Source organism: Coturnix japonica, chromosome 4, assembly GCF_054131305.1.
Source record: "Coturnix japonica strain WE chromosome 4, WE-NBRP24, whole genome shotgun sequence".
NCBI classification, from domain to species: domain Eukaryota; kingdom Metazoa; phylum Chordata; class Aves; order Galliformes; family Phasianidae; genus Coturnix; species Coturnix japonica.
Window position 1 is genome coordinate 84384111 of NC_140666.1, and position 18144 is coordinate 84402254.

An 18144-nucleotide genomic window follows, 5' to 3' on the forward strand; every position below is an offset into this window, starting at 1 on the left:
AGTCTCTCCACCTAACTTGGTTGCACTGGGTATGCATTTCAGGCACTGCCCTTACACAGCAGTGCAGCCCAGCATACCAACCCCCTTCACAACCCAGGCAGTAAAAAGGAGCAGTCTGCACCTTTCACCTCGGCCGTCTGCTTTTCATTTTCTCCTTTAATCACAAGCAGATTTTGGCTATCAAGTGTGAAAGTTTAGCAGACTAAAAGTCCCCTGCAGAGGAGGAGATCTAAACTCAGTTCACAATTCATTTCGTGCCTGCTGATATATCTGATCTGTTTTGAAAAAGAGGACTTGCTGAATGCTTTGCCCCCACAGAGAAGTTTTACAATCACAGGAAGGTAGAGAAGCAAATATCAGCAGTACTATAGGCAGCCTCAGGAACAAAAACTCCTTCTCTCTGACAAAAATAAATACAAGAAAAATTTGAGTGGCTGCTGATTCACCCAGCACCAGCTGACCTCTTCTGGTTTTCCTGCGTTCTGCATTTATACAGTGTCTTGCACTGTGCAAAAATTACAACTTTTCTCCCGTTTCCACAAGATGTCAATGGCATAAATCCCATCTGCAGAAGAAGCTGAGGAAGAAGCAGAGATGCAGGCTGACTCCATGGGGCAGGTGTGCTCCAGGTGGAGATTCACATGGAGGTTTGTCATGGTGGAAACTGGGAACTCAGGAAGCGTCTCCAGCTGGAGGTGTTCAGTTATTGTCAGTCTGGTCTTCAAGAGGCAATGGGAGGTTTTCCAGTGCCAAATCTAACCCTAGGAGAGCTGTGCTGCCCTGCAGAAATGGCTGTCCAAGTGGGATGGTCTCTCCTGGACCTGTTTCCACTGCTGTTCAGTCTGTCACATTGGAGTGGTGTGACATGTACATGGCAGGGTAGGTCTGCGAAGAATTATACGCCTTAGCACAGAGGGGAAACAAATGAAACAGAGAGCAAATTCCTCAATGTCCAACAGCGGATATGTTTGCTTTTTCCATTCTTCCTTATTTCAATCAGTTTATGTAGCCTGAACACTTTTGTGCTGGACAGGCCTGTACACAGCAGAGGAAAACACACTTCCAGGGCAGTCCTGAGTATCTGATCACAACACCCTGGCATGCACACACAGATGTGAATGGAGCGAGAAGAAAGGCAATCAATGATTTCCAGAGCAGAACCCCAATCTGCCCATGGGGACAGGCTCACACAAGCAGTTGGGACTTCACCGTCAGCCTTCCAGCCATGTGCTCCCCTTAGGAAAATCCTGCAGACAGTCATATATGTTGCTGCTTGTTTCCTCCCACCTTGCCTGGCAGCTTCTCACATATTCACCTCTTGAAGTGTGATCCCAAGGCTTAATTTGCCATAGCGTAGAATCATAGAATGGCCTGGGCTGAAAGGAACCACAGTGATCATCTAGTTTCAAACCCCCTGCTATGTGCAGGGTCGCCAACCACCAGATCAGGCTGCCCAGAACCATATCAGCTGTCCCTCACTCTGGCCTCTTTGAATTTGCTGATAAGATTTTCATGCTCAGCATACCAATATCTCACAACGTCCATCCAACTTAGAAGCCACCTCTCAGTTCCTCGCACCCATGCATCACTTATAATCTGTCTATCTTTTTTTGTGTGTGTCTGGCAAGTGCACTGAAATTGGATTTATAGCAGTCTTAAGACTGCCCCACTGAAAGCTTAAAGAGCCTTAAGTTCATCCCCCTCTGTGTCTCCCCATGTTCACCACACTGTAAATATTATGTTTATACCCTACAGCTATTTTGAACATAGGGTTTTGTTCTTGCATGTACTATTTTCCTTTCCAAGGACAAACATAATAAACAGGTTCCTAATGTGCTGGAATTACTAGGGAATTGTCTCTGTTCAAGATAACAGTCAGCTTGTGTTGAGTGCTGGCCATCTGAATTGCTCTGGCTGGGAAACGTTCATTGATGCTGAGGAGATCCAGAAGTCTGAGTCTCTGAGTCGATGTGGCACTGAGGGACATGGTTTAGTGGGCAATAATGGTGGTATGTGAACAGTTAGACTAGATGATCTCAGAGGTCTTTTCCAAACTTAATGATTCTATGATTCTCTGAAGAGGTAAATCTAGGGAGAAAAAGTAGTTGTGAACACTGAAACAGAGGGAAAAATAAAATTCAGACCTCATAGTAGGAATCTCAGTTTGCGGATGGACTAAGCCTTCAGAAAGAAAATGCCAGTTGCCAGTAAATCTTGAGCCTGACATTAAAGTCTTGCCAAACAAGGTAGCAATAAACTCACCAGCCATAGTCACTTACGTAGAGATGACAGGAAGAGAAGAAGGAGGCCTGCAGAGGAATGCTAGCACTGGTGAGCACCTTGCTGGCTAAAGGAAACCTTCCTTCAAACTTAATTGAAATGTGAATTCTGCCACTGTGCAAGGCTTGAAATCTGAATGCTTCCTGACGTTCCACACTGCTATTAAAAATAAACCGAAAAGGCTTCCAACAAAGCAGCACATTTTATATATGCCAGGAAGAAAATGAATAAAAAATACATATCTTTGTTTCTTCCTGACAGTATCCCATTGATGCAAAGCAGTGGGCAATCCAGAGCAACAATCAGTGCTCTGCAGAGAGGTGCCCACTACTGAGCAAGGAGAAGGGTTCATTCCCACCCTTAGACTACCCTAGAAACCTGGATTTCCATGTACATCTCCCTCCCCACCATGGAGACATCTCAAGGCCTATTTGCGTGCAATGGCTCTTGAAGGGAATAAACACTTTAAACTGACCCTGACACTGTGGAAAAAAAATCAGGAAACTTTAATTAAGGGAGCAAAAACAAAAAAATCACCCACAAGGCATTTTTGTATTTACTTTCACTAAGTGCAAAAACGAACTTCATAGAATTTCATCCCACAGGAATTTCCAATATTTCAGTATTTGTTTCCGTTATGACTTGGGACAAAATGTTGAAATATCAAAGCGCTTTTCACAGAATGAAGTGTTCTGGGAAGGGATATTTGATTCGTCACTTTGACGTGTTTCAGACTTGAAATTGCACCTGGCTGAGCTGCTGAGAGCTCTGTGTGTGTGTACCCAAAATCCCAGCTTCTGTTATAGGTCAAGTTCAGCGTATCTGAGATTTCCCATCCAACAATGCATCACCAGGTCTCACAGAGAAACACAGAAGTGCAAAAAGGCTGTAGTTCATTATGGGATACATAGTCCACCTAAGGACTTACTTGGGTTCTATAAGAAAATGAGCCTCCAGATCTCCATCCTGTCTATATATCTGTATATATAAATACCAGGTACTGATGACTGAAAATATGCTGATATTGTTGTATTTGATTTTTATCATTAAACATAGGCAATTCTCACCCAGCTGGTTTGTCAGCACTCCAGAGACATTCCTACCTCAACTTCTATAGCAGAACTGCAACCAGATGACACAGATGGTCCGGACAAGTTGGCTGTGATGGCTGGTGCAGGGGATACCTTTCCATAGCAGCATGCTGTAGGTATGCTGTAGAATTATAGAATTGTTTGAGTTGGAAGGGACCTTTAAAGGCTATTTAATCCAACTCTCCTGCAGTGAACAGGGATACCTGCAGCTCCATTGGGTACTCAGAGACCCATTCAGCCTAACCTTGAGTGTCTCCAAGGATCCCCCAACTCTCTGGGCCACCTCACCACCCTTTCTGTGCAAAAAATTATTCCTTATATCCAATCTAAATCTCCTCCCTTCTGCTTTGAAACCATTTCCCCTTGTCACACCAAAACAGACCCAGCATGGGATTGATTTCATTTCACCTTCCAGAAAAGAATGACAGAACTGAGTGTGCATCTTAATTTTTCAAACACATCTGGCCTAAGGAGTGTCATTATATGTTTTCTTTGTCTGATGCTTTCTCACACATTGTTTAGTGCACTCCATCCACTGCCTTTCAGAGAATTCAGGTGACCTGTGGGTTGTGCAGGAATTTCCCAGCCAAGCTTCATTCTTCCAGACATTTTTGGTATCAGAATTCACACATACACATACTTTTTACCTTTAAAACCTCAATGTCTCCTGAAGCAAGCATGGATCAGGAGCTGGCCAGGACCACACACAGCTCTTCTAATATCCCAGCCTGATGAACAAGAGGAGCGTGGAGGAGACAACGGGCACATTGTGCAGAAGGGAAGGAGATGAAATTCAGCCATCAGTAGGAAAGGACCATGAATCCATTGCTCAGAATTAAAAAAGAAAAAGAAAAAAGAAGGGAAAAAAAAGAAAAAAAACACATGGAAAAGAGTGGAGCTTTTGGCAGAAGAAGGAGAGAAGCCCATCATCTGTATCCTAGAGCTATGTACAAGGTTTTCCTGCAGGAATGGGCTCTGTCTGGAACGAAGCATGAAGGCTGACATGCCCATTGCTTCCTCTAGAGACTCCCTATAGGTAGAAGTCATACAGGCAGCAAAAGACACTCTACAAAGGTGGTCTTCTGGCTTCTAGATCAGCCACAAGGGTAGTCCAAGCCTTTTGCAGAGCTTCTGGGGCTGGGAGCTTGGCTGGAAAAAAAAGTCGGTGATGCATTCCTATGGGTTTTGCAGATAAAGAAATCCCAATCTACTGAGGTAGGATCACAGCCTCTTATTTACCATGAACATACTTTCTATAGTAACAAAAGGTTTAATTTGCACTGTAACTCATGTGTCAACACATCACAGAATGTAAGGACGTATCTTGCCAAAGGCTGGAAATGATGCATTAGGCAGAGTTCTTTCCAAAAGGCAACTGTTTTGTTCCAAAGACAGGCCCTCACCCTGCAAAAGGTACAGCCTGCAAATACAGCTCCTTCCTGCAGCCCACAGCCCTCCCTGCATCTCTCTCTATAAACAAGTCTTGCTCTTCCCAGTATTTCCAGCGTGTAGGATGATTCTGATACACATTCTCCGTGGTCACAAACACAGTGTTATGTTGTGGGCTTAATAAACAAACAGAATTTGCTAAGTTTTCCATCAAGACGTGACGCATTCTCTGGTCAAATCAGTGGAAGCTTTTACTTAGGGAAGAGTCAGGGAAATACATCTGTTGTAGCAAATCTCAGCTGATAGCAATTGGGAGAGAGCCTCTATCTCTTGTAATGGTATGCTAATTCAAACCAGAATCCTTGGATACCATGGTAGCAGGCTCGGATTGTTACAAGAACCAAAACTGTTTGTAAAAGCACTTTCTTTACTGGACCTAAACTCTATAATGCTGTCATCTGGTCAAAAAGCACCTGATTTGCTGATAGGGTGGGTTCAGCAGGTCCCACTGCTACAAGATCTGCCCATTCAGATGTCCTATCCTACATCAGGCCAGGACTTCCTCTCTTTATCATTGCCACAGTGCCAAGAACTCTCAGTCCTCTGCTCTGCAAAAGGCTGATGCACGTGCCTCTCTTTCCAGCCAAGTATCAAGGAAATGATTTCTCTGCCTTACAGTAACCTTTAAATTACGTGCGACTTATCTAACTTGGGACAAACCCTGTCATATTGCATCACTGCCCAGTACAAACTGATGGACCTGCCCCATGTCAGGAGTTATTTGCTGACACTGGAGCAATAGAACCAAGTTCTGCCCTCTCCTGCATGAACGCAGATATATGTTTGTGGCACTGGGTGCTTTGCTTTTGGCTCCAAAAAAAAAGGTTTCCATCTCATGAAGACAACAGCAAGTTAAAAGGTGTTTCTCAAATGTATGTCATTCCTCAAGACTGTAGGAATCAGGATTTATATATACATCATCCCCTCACAAACTCCAACATGAAACGTCCAAACACATTTACTTACGGTGCTGGACCTTTCCATAGCTTCTCCCCCAGTGATGCTCAGTGTCTTTGTGCTTCCATGCTTAAGCTATGTTTCCCTGGTGTCCTAAATGGCATTAGGTAAAATACTTTCTTGTGTTCATTCTTTTCAGATGTGCTGTCTCCACAATCAAAGGGAGCACTGGCCTGAAATGAGATTTGAAGAAGGGAAGAAGGCCATGAAAGCTAGAGGAGGAAGAGGGAGCCCTGTGGGGAATACTACCCCGTGCATGCTTTCCATATATTTGTCACATCTAAGCTCAGCTACATCAGAGATGGCCATGGTAAGAAAGAAGCTCCTCTGACAGTTCAACAACAGAGCCCACCGGTTCAAATTGCTTTTTATCTATCATGTCTTTCTACATCATCTGCAGAGCTGAGGCTGCGTATCAAGACAGCACCGAGCTGTGGGTGGGTTCACTCTCGCTGTAGCTTCAAAAACTGAAATAAAATAAAAGAAAATAAATTCTCAGTACAGGCACAGAAGCACCAGAACTAATTTTCCGGCAGATGCAAGAGACCGTCAGCAAATGTAGGAAATTAAATGTTTAAAGAAATTATAGAAGGAAAATATAAACTCTTGAATGGGAGCCAAAAAACACAAATTCCATCATTTATCAAAAAAGAAAAAGAAAAAAAGAAAAAAAAGAAAAACCCCTCCAAAGTGAGCCTGAAACTGTGTGGGGATGACTGAATGAAAGGCTATATTCAGGCAGCAGCCCTGTTTAGCTTACTTTTTGGACCTTTTCCCTTTATTGATGCTTTTGGGAGGCCCTCATTCCAAAACCTCTAATGCCGTCGTGTTCTAGGATGAGTTACTAAAAGCAACCGTTCTTCTGCATATGAAAACATACCATTATTTGCATGTTCGGTGTCTTTAATAACTCTTTTGTTCCTCTGTTTTAGGGGGTGGGGCAGATGGGGGATCTTGAATTTCAGCAGTATTCTGATATAAACTTCCTCCAAGAGAGTGAAGGCAAAGAAGAAAAAGTCTTTGCAAGCCTGAAATGGAGTCAAGGAGTGCAGGCTTTCTTGAGTTACTTGAAGGGACTGATGAAGGTGTTTATTCAAGACTTCTGGAGTGCTGCCAGACTGTATATAAGGATGCAGCTCTGAAGGCTCAGCATTACCTAGCATTTCTCATGCCATGTGACAAAAAATGCCCAATCCGAACCACCCCAAACTGTTATTATAGCGACATAAATATTGGATCCATGCACAGGAGAGATGAAGGGCTCCAAGAGCTGCTCCACAATCATCTTTACTCAGAAATGAATGAGGGTGGGCAGTGATGGGAAGATATTTAGGGTCAAAAAACCTGCTGGCACTTCACAGCAGCCAAGTCCGAGGTTTTGAGTGGTCATCTTGGATCTTTCTTGGGTTAAGAGGTTACAGGAAAGCTGGAGGCACCTGCCCAGATGCAGGCATTACCATAATTAGGAAACACTTAGAATACTGTCTAATTGATCTGTGAAGTTCACTGATGCCTTATAACTGATGGTTGGATATTAGGAAAAATGTGATGTCTGAAAGAGTAGTTGGGCACTGGAACAGAGTGCCCATGGAGGTGGTGGAGTCACCATCCCTGGAGATGTTCAAGAAACGTGGAGATGTGGTACTTAGGAATATGGTTAGTGGGCAACATTTGTGATAGATGGATGGTGGAGTGATGATCTCAGAGGTCTTTTGCAACCTTAATTAATGATTCTATGATTCTGTAATTCTAACTCTGGTTATGAGCAGCTCCTGGCTTGTTTTCTAGCAGGTTGGGTGATGCTGAAGCAGTGTTTGGCAGTGGGGAATGTGCTACCTTTCTGTAAATGCAGGTTAAATCTCAGTAAATTGTGCTGCTGAGCTCTGCTGGACAACTGAAGGGCTGAGGGCTCCTGAAGAGCCAGGGACCATGGCTCATCAGGGATGTGCTAATTCATTAAGCTACGACAATTCAATTCCAATGATTTTCTTCTCATAGCCAACAAATCTTGCAGGAATCCACAAGAGAAATTCTTATATTTGTAGCTAACAATATTAGGTGGTCATAATAACTAGTATTAAACAAGAACCAAGAGGTTTGGAAGCAGTCAAAATCCTCAGGGCTTAAACCAGTGACTGTGGATTAGGAAGAAATGTCTCTGATGTTCAGCTATTCCTTATCTCTGGCACCTTATGTCTCCTGCTACAGCACCTGCTCTTTGCCCAAGAAGGACTTGCCTGAGTGCAGCCCAATCTTGTTTCAATGGGTCTCAACATTCTCAATGAACATCTCAATGTTCTCAATGCCCCTGAACACTGGTGGTCGTCCATCACTCCACACTGTCTCTCTCCACCTCATTTTCAACACATCACCTTTTGGCACCGGGGCTCAGGATCTACCCATCAAGGTGCTCGGAGATCTCCGAGCTGCCCTGGTTTTCTCAGTCCCTGACTTCCTCGATTAACAGCTGCTTTTATTACAGCTTCTATGACCAGCAAACAGAGCCCAGCTTTGGTTTTGTGGGCCAGCAGCACCACCTACAGCCGGCTCCCGCACTGCAGCCTGCAGCAATGCACCCCTTCTTTTCTACCAGCAGCAGAGGAATAAAACAGTGACGCAAATAATTTACAAGTGTTAGGGTGAAAGAGAGAAGGTGGAAAACTGAACAGCACCCCGGGGGCTGGAAGAGATGATGTGCAGCCATATACAGTTGGGGTAGTGTAATAAAAGCAGGGAGCCTTTATTACAACGTTTTGTACCCTTAGAGGCAAAAGGATGTGATTTTCTGGCTAAACGTGTTATCTGCTGATATCTTGTTCCCAGGTAGTACTGTGTGTACATGGAGAAGAAAGCTCATCAGGTAGTAGGGCTACCAGGCTTGTAGAGTGCTTCCATCATGCACAACAAGCTGGGAAGTAGCTTGGTCAGAGGTACAAAAACAGCTGGCAACAGAGCCAGGAGCACTGCAGCCACTGCTTCCAATTGCCCAGCCAACAGAAGGGTCATTGCTTCTTCCTCAGGGGCAAACAAAGAGAGTCACTGGGTTCAGTGTCCAATAAACATCCATCCAGCGCAGAACAAGGCTCCATGATGTGTTGGTGTTGTGCAGTGCTTCCAAAGGCCACTAATGGAGCAGAAAATGGTACAAAATCACACTAACATGCTGTTGAAAGAAAGTAGGAGCAGCCCAGGGCATGGCTTCTCTGCAACAGATAGCAATTTGAAAGATAAAGCTCTGAGACATACCCCATGCACACAGATCTAGGGAGAAGCCCTGATGCTCCATCACTTTAAGCTCACCAGGCTGTCCTTTGAGGCCTTCATCCATCTGAGGACCCAATGTCATGGAAATGAGATAGATCCCACCAGCGCTCATTAGATGAAACTGCTTAGAACAGAGATTGTACCTTGTCTGTACATCCATGGCTGTAACCTTGATGGGACCAGGACAGCTCCCAGCCCAGCCCATGGCTCTCTGTGGCCATAATGCCAAAGCAGAGAAAGGCAACCTGAACCAAGAGCTGTGTCCCATGTAGACAGTTTGGATTAAATTCTCTGATGCTGTTGAGCTGATGTCCTGAACATCCTGGAGGAAGCTGTCATATGCTGTGTGCTCTCAGGTCCACAGAAGCAGCAGCAACAAGGTCCTGGAGCCACAACTGCAAAGCCAAAGCAGAGCTCCTAGGAGGAGGGACAAAAGATCCCCTGGGAGATGATGAAGTGCCAGAACCACACCACGCTGGTCTCATTCACTCTCTGTGTCTCTGTCTGAGTAGTAAGGCACTGTACAGGAATAAATCAGCATAGCAATAGAGACATTAATTACAGCTGAATCTAGGCTGGAATAAAATTTATACATTTCTTTAACAGCCCAGTTTAAAACACACTTGAAACAATTTATGAGAGCAAGAGTTATATCAAAGATAAACCTGATTTTCAAAGGTTTTGAAATTTCCATCAAAATACAAAGGCAGGTAATGGAACAGATCCTGACCTCTATATCACAGCATAATCAACACTACCTCCTGTGCCAACACAGAGCCCTTCTGAGTGACTGCAATGTGCCCTTTTAACAAGAGGGAGAAATACAATTCTGTTCCCATTTCTCCTTGGCTGAGCAAAGCCACAGTGATAAATAATGGGCATTTCAATGCTTGTGTGCAGTGAACCACATCCTTGGGCAAGCTAAGAACTATGAAGTACCTGAAAGTGCTAACCCTACATATGGGTACAGATACACATGTTCTGCTTTGTTAGCACTGGGTCAGATTTCCACTCTGCCTCTGCACCTGAGGAACTGCAGCTGCCATCCCAGGATATAGGCTGGATACAGCCTCTGCCTTGCTCATAACTACAAGGTTCTCAGAGATGCACCCCTTATGACCAGATGCATCTGGGCTCACACTTGGATCCAGGTCACTGACTGCTTTTGTTATAATTACAGTGCACCAGATGCTTAACTTCTCCTTCTCATGCACTCCACTCTTCACAGATGAAAGGTGTGCTCCTCCCCATGCACAGGAGCTGGGGACCTTGCTAGTTTTCCCATCCCTGGTTTCCAAGCAGCATTGCAGATACCATCACAGGTGATGCAGTTTGCAGAGGACACCTTAATGAAGGAGGTGTAGAAGAACTGAGATATTCCTTTGCACCCATGCTGTGATTCATTACCCAGAACCTACTCTTGCATCTGCTGCTACTGAGGACAGCAGCTGTGAACCACAACCAGAGATGGGCTGTGTCCTCTCTCCTTGTTCATCCTCTTGTTTTAATGAGCCACTATGGCTTCCCCAACTCAGATAACAGGAACTTAGCACCCAGGGTCCAACTAGTCTAACAGATACTTCCTACAAAGTGATAGGAAAGCCTGCAGTAGGCAACCTTGAAATAACCTCAGTTATTTCATATGTTGAGGGAGTTTGACTCAGAGTGTGTCTACAGGCAGAACCATGAAGACTCCTGTCCTTCAGAACACTCTTTCAAGTGCAAGAAGAGAGGTGAGAAACTGGGTTCTGAATCTTCCCCATCTCCTGTTTAGGTTCTGCTCATCTGCTGATTCGGGCAGAGCTGCCAGCCCCTGTCATGTCTTGCAACAGTGAATCCTACAAATCAGCCCATGCTTAGTGTGAATAATCCCCAAGCTGTGGTTCTTAAATGTAATCTAATCCCAGTTGTCAGAGTGCCTTCTCTTGTCAGTCTGCCCTCCTGCCAATGGCTTTTCTCCACCATTTATTGGCCATGATCATCACTCACCGAATTGAGTGCATACCCAACTGCAGACTAATCAAACCATCCAAATCTCATCAGTCAATACAGAATTTCAGGGTTTGCATTTGTTCAGTGTTTCATGAGATCCCTCCCTTCCCCATCTGCTCATGGTCTTTTCTTCATGGCTTTCATGGTATTTATTGCAGACGCTTCATAACTTCACGCAGACTTTGCCTGGAAAATAAACACTTTGGCACATTTCCCCATTATAACCTATTCTCATGTCCTTCTGGAGCTTTATTCAGGAGAAATTGGAAAGCTCCAGGGGCTTCTGTCTTGAATCTCAGCTCAAACCTGAAGATGATTTAATTGTGGCAAAGCCTAAAGTCCTTATTACATCTTGATTTGGGATATTGCTCCACACCAAGTAAGAAGGCTCAGAGACGAAGCCTGGAGGTATACACTTTTCTCTATGCTGAATTTAATTTATAGTGTGTTGTCACATAAAGAGCTGTTAAATGGAGTGCTAATCTTCTCCTTTAAGGGGGAGCTGTAATAACACAGGGGTGTTCGGTCTTGTGCAGTTGAACAAGCCAAGCCACAACACTTTGAGCCTTCTGCCCTATAGTCAGTTAGAATGGACAGAAACACGTATTTTCAGATACTTTACAGATGCATGCAGGGGAAAACTTGCTCTATGGTTTTATCATATACAGGTATATGCAGGGTATGGCTTTGTTTCACTGGTAGAAATCTCATGGTTGGTTGAAGAATCCAGGTGAGATTAGAGCGTCTCCAAGGACCCCAGAACAGTATTCCTCAGTGATGCTGCTGCAGATGCATGAGGACATGAGTAGGAAAAGGGTGGTAAGGTAGGTCAAATGGCCAGATTTTCTGTCTTGCATATTGGCATTGGGTTCGTGGCTGCTCTTTGTTCCTAGTACTCATTACTTTCACATGGACCTTGAAACAGCACTTGGGATCTACTCATCAAGCTATAACCCTGCAGCCAAGTGGGCAGGTGAGACTCTTAGCTCATGCTGAATGCTTTTGAGACATCATGGTGGGACAGAAAAGCCTCAAAAGCACACAGTGAGAAGAACACCAAATTGTGATGGGAAGGGTGTGCATGCAGGGAGGGCATGTTTCTTGCAGGTCACAGTTCTAAGTATTCATGTGGTGGTAGTTTGGAATTCCTCATAGCCACAAGGCGCTATTTATATCATTCATCAAAATAAACAGCCAACAAGAGGAACATCCCATCTGAAAACAGACAAACCAGCACACAAAAATACCACTCACTGTGCTGGTAGAACCCTTCTTCCGGCCTTTATGCAAGAGGAAACACAGCAAATACAAACAAGGTCCCATGTACTATAAAATAACTTTCAACCTGTGCCACTATGCAGGAGACAGAGTCAGTAGAGGTAAAGATCCTACAAAGTTTAGCCAGGCTCAAGTCTACGCAGCAAAGTATCATGGGATTTTAGTTCTATTTAAAACTTACCGAAAGAGAAGCAAGTGTCTAAATTATAGCACAAGCCAACAGAAACAAGACAAAAATATGTGAATGTCAATGGAAACACATTGAGAGCTGACGGGCTTGTTGCCCAACACTGTCTGTTCCCTTAGAAATAGTTGGTTGGTTTTTTTCTGTTTTCAGATGTGTAAAAGAGTAACTCAGAAGCAGCCAGAGAAAACCTGTTGGTTTTCATAAAGCAAATCAATGAAAGCAAACATCTCTGCTCTCCTCAGTGTTCTACCATCAGAAGAGTTTTGCATTTACAATATCTTGATCAATCTTTTCATGTCAGGTGTCACCTTCACCTTTCAGCTGGCGGGCCAGTCAGGCTCCAGTCAGGTTGACACTAAGATGGTCAGACATTTGAGCCCTGTCTTGTCTAAGTTCTAAGCAACCTTCTCTCCTTCCCCATGTCCATTGGAGGACACTATCTTAATTTCTTGTCGGGGTTTGTTTGTTTTGTTTTGTTTCTTAGAATGAATGGCAATGCATTGGAACAGGCTGCCCAAGGAAGCGATGGAGTCACTGCCCCTGGAGGTGTTTTGCTGTAATGATTCAGCAGTAATTTTCTTGGCTTAAGTAACATTTCAGTAGTGTCTGCAGAGGTGCAGAGCTCTCAAGTATGAGCATCAGTGAAGAGCCCCGAGCCAATAATCCTGGAGACCAATCTGCTTAGCTACAGAGCCAGATCAGAGCTGGCCAATGGAAAAAGTGTCAAGTAAACAGGAATAGGGAGAGATAAATGAAATGAACTTCCTCCTTCATAGCTAAGGCGATAAAGAAAAACAAATAAACAAAGCAAAATAATAATAATAATAATCATAAACACAAAGCAGGATTGGGTCAGTTTAGGTAATTTAAGATAGGAAATTAAGGCTAAATCAGGACTGACTCAGTCCAGAAAAAGAAGGGTAGGCACAGCCATTCCCTATTTGCAATGACACAAGTTCTTATAAGTGATAAGCTAATGAGCTGAATCATTAGGGTTGGAAAAGGCCTCTAAGACCATCTAGTTCAACCATCAGCCCATGTTCACCATGTTTACTGACCATGCCCCTCAGTGCCACATCTCTGTGGTTCTTAAGCACCTCCAGGGACAGTGACTCCACCAGCTCCCTGGGCTGCCTGTTCCAGCATCTGACCAGAAAAAGTCGTTCCTGATATCCAACCTGAACCTCCCTTGGTGCACCTTGAGGCCATTACCTCTTGTCCTAGAGCAGAGGTTGTTCAGGACCTTGCTGGTCCCAAAATACTCCCTTGCTGTCATCAAAATGTTCCCCACCTGTGGGGAAGCTCTTGATGCAAGGTCAGATCTGCAGCCCCAGTTGGAGCACTGCGACTGTGCCTGTACTGTATGCAGAAAGGCAAAACATAACTCCAGTTATAGTCCATGTCTTCACCACAGTTTTTACTCTTCACTTTGAGTTTAAAATAATTAAATAAATAAAGACAGAGAGAAAAATCTCCAGTGTAAAGCACGTAAGTTACATCAGTATGTGGTCTGTGAAACATGATGACAGAGGTCGGGCTAGAGCTGCTCAGGAGCTGTGTGTTAGCAGGCAAACCATGTGGAAACCAAGCAAAACGGTGCCAAGACTCCCGGGAGGGATGGATTTCCAGAGGTAAAAAAAACTTCAGAGCAATGTGGAAGCAAGCACAGAGTGCAGAACAGAGATGATAATGGGGCAAAGCAGGGAAAATGCAGACAAATCTGATTTTTCTGTCTCGCCATGGAGAAAAGCATAAGAATTGAGTGTGGTGTGACTGCTAAGAATGATGTCCAAAGGAATGTGAAGGCTGAGGAGTCATTTGATGAGCACTGGAACTCCAGCAACCAGAAGAATGTGGAGAAATACTATTGTTTGGGGCTTTTTCTTTATTTAATTCATTTCAAACCGAGGAATGGAGGAGGATGGAGGAGAGACTTCTGCTTCGCAGCTGAGAACTTGGCATCTGCGTGTAAATTGGGAAGCACAAACAATTCCTGGCTTGAGGGAGAGCTCTTTGTGAGACCCAAGCTTTTCAGGAGGAATTACTGAGGGTAGTGGAGCTAAGCCTCCAAACAACAAAGCCAGCAGGTACACCCAAGGAATGGATGCAATCTGCACAACTTGAGTTGGACAATTACACAGCTTCAAGTGTAATTCAAGTGTAATTCAACAGGGAAACACAATGAGGAGATAAGCTGGGGAACATTCCATCACTGGGCACCGCAGTGATGCAGGAAAGAGAAGAAATAACAAGGTTCTATACAACAAAACAAGGGAAAGAGACTTACACTGTGTCCCCAGCTAGACCTTCATTGCCAGAAGTTAGGCAAGGATAATACAACAGGTAATGACATCAAGGTGCAGCAAGGGAGGTTCAGGTTGGATATTAGGAAAAACATATTCTCAGCAAGTGTTAATGCATTGGAACAGGCTGCCTGGAGAGGTGGTGGAGTCAGTGTCCCTGGAGGTATTGAAGAACTGTGGGGATGTGGCACACATTGACATGCCTAATGGGCATGGTGGGGATGGGCTGATTGTTGAACCAGATGATCTTGGAGATCTTTTCCAACCTTAATGATTGTATGATGCTATTTCAAGGAGAAGGACAAGACAAGGAGGATGCAGTCTTGGACCATGGCTCCACTGGGCAGAGTAGGAACATCTTGACCCCAACATCCCAGGCCCTGAAGGAAGACCTTGCGTCCTAAAGACAATGTGAATATGAAGCAACCAAAGGCTGACAGCTCTTCTGCTTGTTGCTTTATGTGTCCCACAGGCAACACCCAAAGAGGCATCGCAGTGTCAATCAGGAACCAATGTGAGCACTGAAGGACCATAGTCCCTGATATTGCTCAGCCACTTGTTTGCAAACCCAAGGCAGCCCCATTGCTGGATTGCAGGGAGCATTTTAGAGCATATTCAGCTTTATTACTAGACAGCAGCTTGTTACATGTGCACAAAGGTTTCTGTTTGTTCCTGTTGTTGCAATGTTTATTCCCCAAACTCTCCCAATAGTGAGCTTTTCACAAAGTGTTTCCCTAGCAGTGGGAACTACTTAGCGCGAGGCAAACACTTACAAGATAAACATCCTTCACATCCTGCACTGGTCCTAACCCCTCGGAGCTGGCTGTTACCTCCTTCAGAGCAATTTAGCGCAACTTAATCAAAGTTAAAAACGATACTGTGTGACTTTATTTTTTGTACTCGCTCAGCGAGCTTTTATTGGCAGCGTCTGCCAGGAGCTGAGCTGCTGCCAAATTCCCAGGTTATATTGCTCCAGGATGGGCAAACAAAGAAAGCCTATTTAAAGTCTCTTGGAGGCAAATAAGGTAAAAACATAAGAAAAGAAATAAAACAATGTGTAATTATTTGTTTCCTTTATGAAAGACCTCCCTTGGAGTCTTTTGAAATCTGCTCGCGTTTCCACCTACGAAAGTCACCCGAGTGTATTATTTAATATTAATAGACATTCCTGAACCAGACTGTCGCAACCAGAGGCAAAAAATCCTGGGGAAAGAGGCTATCTGTATTTTATTTCATATTGAACTTTCTGGGCCAAAATAGCAACTCCATCTCCTTGGCTTTCACAGTAGTCCTTATTGCTTCAAATCACAGCTGAAAACAATTCTGTGTTTAAATTAGATTATATTAGTTATGGGCTTAATATTAATTAAGCATTTTATATCCACTAGAACTTGATACCCCTATTAACAATGCTTACCTTTACATGCACAAGCTGGTCTCCTAATGTTTGGTATTTCTACACCATGACTGCTGTTTTCTTGTGCCATTTTGTTACTATTGCTGCTACCTGTGTGACCTGGTACAGGGAACCTCCTTTGGCAGGGGGGTTGGACTAGATGATCTATGGAGGTCCCTTTCAACCCCTATGGTTCTGTGATTACAATTCAACAACCCTGTGATCCTGAATACACATTTCTATTCAAAATAAGCTCCTGGCATTAAAAGGTCTTAATTACACTTTCTGCTTCTTCCACTTCAGGAAGGGGCAGAGCAATGCATAACTCTTGTAGAGCACAGTGCAAAAATGTGATGGGGGGGGTTTCCTGGGTAGGGAGGTGAGGAGAGGAGGAGAAAAAAAGAGGGAGAGGTGCAGATAGGATGAGAAAGAAGAGAGAACAAAGAAGAGGGAAGAGAGAAGGAGAAAGGAGGGGAAAGGGAGGGGAAAATCTCCCCGATGGACAACGATACTTGGCAGTAGTTTGGAGCTGAAGTGCCTCCTCCTGTCACCAGCACAACACAATGTACTTTCGACAAAGCAAAAGTGCACATGCATTTCCTTGGCAAATGGAACGAACTGTTGATGTACAGACAAACAGGTTTTTTGAGCATATGTTTTTTGAACTCCCAAGAAACTGCAACTTATCTGTTGTTGTTGTTGTTGTGTTTTTTTTCAGGTCACCTCCAATTTATTATGCAGAGTCAGTCACTTTCTGGTGTGTACAAATCCGAGTCACAGAAAGCATTAAAATAGAAACCCAACCTCTCTCCCAGCATAAAAGTCTACCAGGAAGAAAAAGAGCAAAGAAAAGCTTCTTGTTTCCACACCAGTGGCTGCAAAGAAGAGATTAGAAAGAAAATAAAGTCCCTGTTTTGCTGGTCCCTCTCATTCAGCAAGTTTTGCTCTGAAGGAGACTCTTGAAACTTGGTTAAGAAGCTTGAAAACTCTAAGTCTTAGCAAAATTCAAGTGGGATTAAAACGTGCAGTTCTCCAGCATGACATATATAAACAGTTGACTCAGCAAGGCCAGTTTCTTAGCTCCACTGACTTCCATGTGAGAGGTTCAGTCAGGATGGATGTGTATTTGAATAAGATGGAGACAAGGAATCTGGAGTTTGCACCGAAGAGCTCATAGAATCATTTGAGTTGGAAGGGACACTTACAGGTCACCTTGTCCAACTCTGCTGCAATGAACAGGGACACCTACAGCTTGCCCATGTTGCTCAGTGCTCTACCTGTTGCCCAGTGTACCAGAATGACCATTTTGAGCAAGAAGTCCTGCATTCTGCAGACATTCAGCATGACATCAGTCTTTGAGAGTCTCAGGCTTTGAAACCTATTGATTTCTCTCTGCAATTCACTCTCTGCTCCTGCTGCAATTGATCTGTGGCTCTAATCCATGAGGATATATATCTTGTGCCGCTTCCCTGGTTCTCATTGTGATGGAGTGATCAGCTCCCTGCCGGCCTAATAAGAAAGCTGAAAGTGGCCTATTGATTCCTGTACAGAGCTGTGAAGAGGGAGGTGTGAATGGGAGGCAGGTGGAGCGGCACCCATTTGCTTCATATAAATATTCATTTATGGAGTCTTTGTAAAGTTACCTCTGGAATAGTAACTTTCATTGCAGTGTTAGCAAAATACAGCTTTGGGGTGCATGTTCATCACCTGCCATCTCACGTGCAAAACGCAGCATAGAGAGAAGGAACAGCACTCAGGTCTTTGTCACAGCCATGTGCCTCATTCCCACTGCAATCCATGAGAATGACAGAACCAACCCCTATGAGAAGCATGGCCTCATCTCTTTCCATGTACGACAGACATAAAGAAACATATCCTGGGCCTATCTATCACTATTATCTGGATGATGGTTGTTTCTCTTGGTGCTGACCCTGTCCTATGGCTCTC